Here is an 8,335-nt window from a genome sequence, read left to right as displayed (position 1 = left end):
TAAAAATGGCCTGATTCCTAGCAAGCCATGTCCCCCAAGTTATGAGAAGTGGAATGGATCTCTCTCTGTCGTTAGTAGCTTCATTCCACCACCTCTGCCAAGCTTCCAAGAGCCCTTGCCCTTCCCATCTAAAAGGAATTTTGAGTAACCTTAACATTTCGGCCCATAGGCTAGTGTTAAAAGGGCATAAAAGGAATAGGTGTTGTACTGTTTCGATACTATCTTTACATAGGGGGCACTAGCCAGGACCAATCCTTCCTCTTCTTTGAAGAAAATCCCATGTAGGAACTTTTTGTAGTAGGACACACCAAAAGAAAAGTCTTGTTTTAGCTGGCCCTTTTAACTTCCAAAGTGGTTTAACCCACCAAGCCGAATTCTCCACCCATTTTGAGACATCAACCATTTATACCCCATCTTTGGAGAGTAAAGCCCATTCTGGGCAAAGACCCATCTAAGTTCATCTAGAGAGTCAGAGAGCCTGACTGATGAGTTGAGTAGGTCCCTTCTATACAAGTCCCATTCCTCCAACCATTCTTCATCCAAATGTAAATCTCTTCCCTGAAACCACCCTTGACTCCATATGGTGGAAACCCAGGGATCAACCACCTGATTTAATGTGTAGAGTCCCCTATCTTTTAAAGCCGAAACTAGCCCCTGAGATAGAGAAAAACTCTCTGTACATCCTATCCAGGGGTCTCTACCCAGCCTGATCTGAGTTCCATCCCCCACACTCCAAGCCAAACCCTTCTCTATAACTTTGATAGAAGCGACCACAACTTTCCAAACCACCGAGGAGTTTTTGGAAGTCTTTTGCGGTAATCTGATCCAATCTAGCGTTGATAGAGGATCAATATATTTTCTTTTAGAAACAGAGGTCCACAGGTTCTCAAAAGAAATGAGCCTCCAGGCGAGCTTTGCTGCTAAATATTGGGAGAAGCAAGCAATATTTTTTATACCCCAGCCTCCCCACTCTTTAGGACGTGCCACTTTATCCCAAGCAATCCAAGGGGTAACTTTCTCTGACTTGGACCCCGCCCACAAAAACCTGCTACATAATTTGTCAATTGAGGATAAGATTCCTTTGGGAACCCATGTCAAACTAGCCCAATAGACTGGAACTGCCATTAGAATAGATTTTATTAACACTAGCCTACCTGCCCTGGAAAGCCACTTGAAACTCCAATGTTTCAGTTTGGATTCGATTTTTGCAAGGATCCATTTCCAATCTTTGATCCTGTAATTATCAGGCTTTAGAAAGAACCCCAGGTATTTAAAAGTATCCTCCAGCGATTTGACTTCAAAATTTAGGACCAACTCCACTCTGCGCACCAACTCTCTGGACAAACCTGTGCATGTGAGTGTGGATTTTCTCTCGTTTATGTAGAGACCAGTAGCCTTCAGGAAAAGGTCCAAGATCCTCTTGAGTGTCCTACAGTCCTCGAGACTTCCATTGCTGAACAGAATTATGTCATCCACGAAGAGGAGGTGAGTGACCCAAAAATTATCAGCTACTTCAATACCTTTGAGAGTCCCCTGTCTTTTTGCGTCATGAATCATAAGACTGATGCCATCTGCTGCTAGCAGAAACAAAAAGGGAGAGAACGGGAAACCTTGACGCAGGCCACGTTTAGGACTAAAAAAACTGGAGGCTGCTCCGTTGATCAGAACAGCTATGGAAGATGAAGAAACATAGCTCATAACCCATCTCACAAAATCATACCTGAAACCCAGATGAGTTAACAGAAGCCTAAGGTACATTGAGCTGATTCCATCATAAGCCTTTGACAACTCGATTTTCACAACGGCTCCTTTTTTTTCCCAATTTTTAGACTATGAAGAATTTCTTGAGCAACTCCTACTACTTCATGAATTTTTCTGCCATCTAGAAAGCCAAATTGCTCAGGGGAAATGTTTCTGGAGAGGAAAGGTTTTAGCCTGGAAGCAATAACTTTTGCAATAATTTTGTATACACAGGTGCACAGGGAAATGGGCCTGAATTCACCAAAAGAGCCCGGAAGATCAGATTTGGGAATGAGGGCTAGAAAGGTGGCATTGAAGGGATGATAGATTGATCCTGTACACTTGGAATCTTCCACAACTGCCACTAACTCATCTCCAATGAATTCAAAGAAGTGTTGGAAAAATTCGATAGTCCAGCCATCTGGGCCGGGGCTTTTGTCCTTTTGCATTGATTTGAGAATGTCTTCTACCTCCTCCTTAGAAACAGGTTCCATGATGGAGTCATTACCTTCCTCCTCTATGAACCTAGGAAAGAACTAGGCGACTCTTATAACTTCTACGATTCTTGAAATAATTGACCCCTAATGAGGCCAACTCTTCAAAAGAGTGAGCCAATTCACCATTGGATTTCTTCATTTCCTAGATTGTATTAGAGTTTTTCCTTCCTTTAGCATAATTATGAAAAAACTTGGTGTTATTGTCCCCCGCCTGCAACCATATCACTCTACTCTTTAAGCGCCAAATTTCCTCCCTGAGCTGGAGGATTCTCCTCCTTTCCATCTCCAACTCTTGAAGTCTAGCCCGAGACTCTACTGTTCCATAGCCATTACCGCCTGGGTCTTTGTTTAGTCAATTTAGTGTTCCTAAATTGATGTCATTAATTGTCAACCCGGGGCTCGTAAGCTGATGAAGTGAAGGTGTACTATATGTACTTAGGCAACCTCTTAGAGCTTTTTCTCGTTTGGGGTGTTGTTTGTGGTTAATTTATCTTCCTAAGATGGAGTGGTGATTTATAAACAGATGAGTGATAGTGTGTGTAAGGTGAATTCTAGATGAGTGAGAGTGTGTGATTAGTGGTTTCTAACTACTTGCTAAAAAGGAAAAGCTTGAAAGAAATAAATAACTTGAAATGACTTGAAAGCAAAGAACCACTTTCTAATGGCACTAGACACCATTCATGCTGCTGCAAATAAAAGGTAAGAAAATCACTTTAAAAACCAATGATAATGTTTATCTCTTCCTAACTCTCTGTTTCTAACACATAGTACTGTGTAAAACACGATTAGGAAGTAGCTAAAGATGAGTTAGAAAAGTGATCAAAAATGAGAAAAATCTACTTTAAAGACTAGTTATAATGTTTTGCTCTTTCTAACTCTCTGCTTCTATCATATGGTACTATGTAAAGCACGATTAGAAAGTAGTTAAAGATTAGTCTAAAAAGTACTCAAAGCCAGCTGTAAGTTATTAGTATTCTGATCTCTAAAAGATAAACAATTTGTGATAAAGAGACCATTCATATGTTAGCAGACAACTTTGAGAAATTAAACTAAAAATCAGCTATGAAAGTAAAGGCAACAACTTTGAATCTGTCAACTGAAAATACCATCAGTTATAAAGCAAATACATAAACATAAAAACAATCCCGGGTTAAAAACCTGCAAAAGAACAATACTGATCAGCTTAAAATAAAGGCTGGAAATGAAATAACATGAAAGTGAATCAAGCTGTACATGTTTCAAAGAAAAGAAATGCTGAATGGAAAATAAGGAAATGCTGAACATAAAATACTATACAAGGGCTAACATGAACAGGGGCCCTCCATTCATATAACCCAAAGAAGACTCAAGGATTTGAAAACTTCAGAACAACACTGCTTCTATTACTCCATGTGCAGAAAATTATAGTCAAGAGTGCTAGAACAGCACTATTAAAACAGAGTCTTGAAATGCACTAAAATTATAACAAGTTCATAAAACACAGCAACTAAAAAGTAACATTAAGCGTATGCAAACGCTAGTTTTTATAGGCATCTAAACGATGGCCTAATGCGTAAAGCTAGAAACTGAAAATTAACTAATCTGTCATGCGTAATAAAGGTTCAGCAACACGTCATAAGCCTCGTGGATGAGCTGGAGGTTCTGGTCGTTATGGGAATTGAATCCAGAGTTGGATTATGTTTCCCACAACTTGCGTAACACGGACAAATCACCAGTTGCATTGACGTGACCCAACAGCTTACGTATCACCGTTTAAGCTGCCTTTGTTGACCGTGGCTTGACCCTCGTTGACCGGAGGTGTAGATGATGTGGCTGACCGAACTAACAACACAGGAACCTCGAGCACCTTTATCCCTACATGCCCATGTGGCTCGTTTTGCAAAATGACACGTGGAACCTTGAGATTAACAAAAAGGCTGCGGAATCGCTGAATGGCTGCGGAATTGCCAGACAGCTGCGGAATCTCTGCAAATATGTCAAAATCTAAACAAAACAGTCACACATTAGCAAAGTTCACTTAATCATGCTTAAAGACATTAAATGTAATGATCTGGGTTGGTTTGCAAGGAAAATGAGGCAAAAGAGAGAGATGAGTGAGGGAAAACTGTAGGTAATGATGGATAATCAAGTGCAAAGTAGAGGCTCTACATACCCCCACTACGAGGGCATTGCATGTCCTCATGCAATCAAAAACATTGTTCAGTCCACCCGCTGAGATGCCTCTGCTAAGACATCCAGCCTTCTCTTCTTTCTCTGTGTGGCCACATTGACTCTTGGTCTTTTCATCAAACACCTGAATTTTAGATTGATCAAAGCTCTGTTTAATTTCCTGCATCTCTTCTTGAGCTTTTTGTTTTCCTTTTGCCACAGGCCCATATGAAGCATGGTGTTATCTTGGACCATCTTGTCCACATTGCTCTGTATCTTCAGTTTTTCATTTTCTTGTTTGATGTGGCGATTTAGTACCTCCAGCTCAAATATTTCTTGCTTCAGTGATTGAACTTGCTGCTCCAAAGGTTGAACAGTGCTTGGACCAGCAGCTGCTTGTTCTAACGTCTCCAGGTAATTATAAACTTTCTGCTGATCTGGGTCAACCTCTGGAGACTTCTTTGGAGTGGGCTCATACTCAAATTCGGATCCATGTTCAAATTCAGGCTCATGCTCAAAAGGACTTTCCTCACGTGGAGGACTGGTCTCAACATACTCAGCGTGTGGAGGGCTTTTCTCAAAGTCAGGTCTTGTAGCAACCTTTTCAGGTGTGCTCAAGTCAATGATGAGTGACTTTTTGTTCTCGGTGGCCCCCACTTTTCTTTGTAACCTGCTGCTTCTTCTCACGGTGGTGATGTTCTGTTTTTCTTTTTGTGCCTTTTGCTTTTGTTTTTCCACCTTCTTGGAAAGGGCAGTTTCATGGAGTTGGGCCAACCTTTGTGCTAAGGGCTGAGTGTCTTCTTCACTAGAATTCTCTGGAGTAAGGTAGGTTTCTTGAGCTATGGATTTTCCTTTATCTTTCTTTTGTTTCTTCCTACCCTCTTTTCTCTTTTGAGCAACTTCTTGGGCAAGTTCTGAAAGGGTTTCTGTGATGATTCCTTGAGCTGTTTGATCAATGTCCACAGCAGGCTCAGGATCAATTTCATGTTCAGAATGATGTACATCAGTTTCTTCTTCAATCTGTTCTTGGACAGTTTCCTCTTGGACAACAGTTTCAGGGGTAGCCTCTTTTCTTTTTCTTCTACTCTTTCTAGGCACAAAGGTTTCTCCTGCTTCTTCAAAATGGTTTCTCACAAGAAATCTCTCCTAGGTATCTCTTTTTGCTTTCAACTGTTCTTCAACTAGCATCTTAACAAGACCATGATGATACAGATGTGATTCAATGTTTCTTGGGTTCCTTTGGACAATTGAACACATTTTTCTAAGACTTGAGAGTAGAAAATATGGAAGGTTAATATCTTCTCCTAAGAAATGCATCATGACTTTGGCATGGTAAACATATAAAACTCCAAACCTTCTCTCACAAGTAAAAAATTTTTGCACTAATAAAAGTAAAGTTGTCCATTCCTCCTTGACATAAGTAACAGGAATCCATTTTGTAAAAATGCTGGTATCCATACCTGGATTCTTTAAGATTTGCTTCCACTGTTGGTCTTGTACTGATCTGTTTTTAAACCATCTTTCTCCAGTTTGTGGGAGTGAAGTGGCCTGTGCTATACTGCTCTCAGTGACTGTAAACTTTAGGTCCCCTATCTCCACTTGATTATCTTTGTCTCTGAAGGAACGTGCAAAGGCCTTCGTAACCTCTTTGTGGTAACCTCTGAATTTCTGGATGCATTGGAGCCAGTTTGCTTTCTGCAAAGCCTCTTTAACTTGAGGATATCCCTCCAGAAATTTTGAACCCTCGGGTTCTACTCTTAAGAGTTTACCCATTGGCTCTACGGCTCTGTTCTAAGACTTTTGGAAAAAAGGTTACACGGCTTCAACAGTGGCCTTAACACAGTAAATTTACGGCTCTAATGTAACAGTCGTAACATACGTTCACTGATAATCAAAATTAGCAGAGAGGAAGGAGTAAAACAGAGTATGGCTAAGGTAGCAGCGTAGTGAGCACAGCGGAATAAGGGAACTGTGGAAATGAAACAGCGTGAATGGAATGATATGAGCGTAGGAGGGTTATGAAATGATGGGTAGAAACGGTTAGGTCCTTAGGTTTCGGTCATAGGTTTACACTTGGCTGCGGGATTATGACTTAGAGAGACGTAGTACAGTAGTCTACGTCACTTAGGTACGAAAATCTTAATGGAGAAGCAGCCGCAATTGAGTTTCAAAATCGTGATGATCATGACCGATAAGTGTGGGGGATACGTGGATTTTTGGTCGCATGATGGGAAAGACTGGTAATAATTACATTAAATGGCAGAAAACATAACCCCGGAAACTTTGCAAAATGAGATAACCGTAAGTTTAAGATTTAGATCATACCTCATATCCGCGCTTGGATTGCCTTTGATCATTTTCCACTAACCCTTCATTGTTTTATTGTTGTTGCATGACTCTTTTCCATTTATTGTTGATGACTTCTGAACTGTAAATTTCTTTTCAAACAGACTGTGTTTTTTATGCAGGTGCAGAGGGCTGCGGAATGACTGAATGGCTGCAGAATTGCCAGACAGCTGTGGAAACTGCAGTGATACCCTCCGGCTGCACAAAACAACTTCAGTTATCTAAAAAAAAATAACTTTATTGATGGAATGAAATGTAATGAATGGATGGATGGATGGAAAGAAATGAGGTGAAGTGAGAGTGATTAAATGAATGAAATGGTGAATGAAATGGATGAAATGGCGAAATGAGATGGAAGAGAGAGATTTTTTTTTTTTGGAAAACATGAGGTGTCAGGTGACCCTGATTTTCACCTCAGGTTTTCTGCATGAGACTGCCAATCAGAGATTGGTTTTCAGGCTCATACATTTATTCTTTTTTTTTTTTTTTTTTCAAAAACCAAAGATTAGGCTGATGGAGGAGAAGAATCCTTCTCCACCAACCTGATTGCAGAATCTTCTTTAAACAACTTGACAAACTCTTCTTTTGAGAATGGCTTTTGGTAGATTTTCAAGCGATGGCCATTCACAATAAGAGGAGTATGAAATTCATCAATAGTTTTCACTCGAACTGCTCCATTGCTAAAGACTTCATCAATCTCATATGGCCCAAGCCAATGAGTTTGAAACTTTCCTTTGAAGTCTTTGAACTTTGAATCAAACAATAGAGCCCAATCTCCTTTCTGAAACTTTCTTTCTTTGATATGACGATCATGCCATTTAGATCTTTGGTGCTGAACTAGATCGGTCCTTAGAATTGCATCTTGTCTTATTTCATCTAGCTCATTTAGCTGGTCCATTCTGTGTCTTTGGGCTTCTAAGAGGCTCATTCCCAATTGGACTGCCATCTTGAAGGTCTTGATTTGGAACTCAATGGGGAGCAGGACTTCCTTCCCATAAACAAGTTCATAGGGAGAATGTCCTGTTGTGTTCTTCCATGTAGTCCTATAGGCCCATAAGGCTTCAGGGAGCCTTTCCGCCCAATCTCTTCTATGAAGATGAACAGTCTTGGTGATAATGCCTTCAAGAACTTTATTGGTAGATTCCACTTGGCCATTTGACTGTGGATGGTATGGAGTAGATGTTCTGTGCTTGATCTTATATTCCTCCATCAGCTTCTCCATCAGTTTAGATGTAAATTGGCTGCCCTGATCTGTTACAATTTCCCTTGGGACACCAAAACGAGTGAAAATATCCTCAAAAAGAAATTGAACAACTGAATTTTCAGTGGGAGAAGGCAATGCCTTGGCTTCTACCCACCTAGTAACATAATCAGTACAAACCAGTATATACTTCTTTTGCTTTGATGGTGGATTAATCGGTCCAACGAAATCTAGAGCCCATTTCTCAAAGGGTTCGATGCATACCTGAGGCTGTAGAGGCATTTCATTTGAAGGAGTTGGTTTCCCAACTCTTTGGTAGCTGTCACACCTTCTAACATACTGCTTTGCATCTTTAAAGAGAGAAGGCCAATAATATCCTAGAGAAAGGATTTTATAGGCTGTC

This window comes from Pinus tabuliformis, chromosome 6, assembly GCF_031772625.1.
Source record: "Pinus tabuliformis cultivar Carrire ecotype Pingquan chromosome 6, CPIR1, whole genome shotgun sequence".
Lineage (NCBI taxonomy): Eukaryota > Viridiplantae > Streptophyta > Pinopsida > Pinales > Pinaceae > Pinus > Pinus tabuliformis.
Note: the sequence above shows the minus strand (reverse complement) of the source record.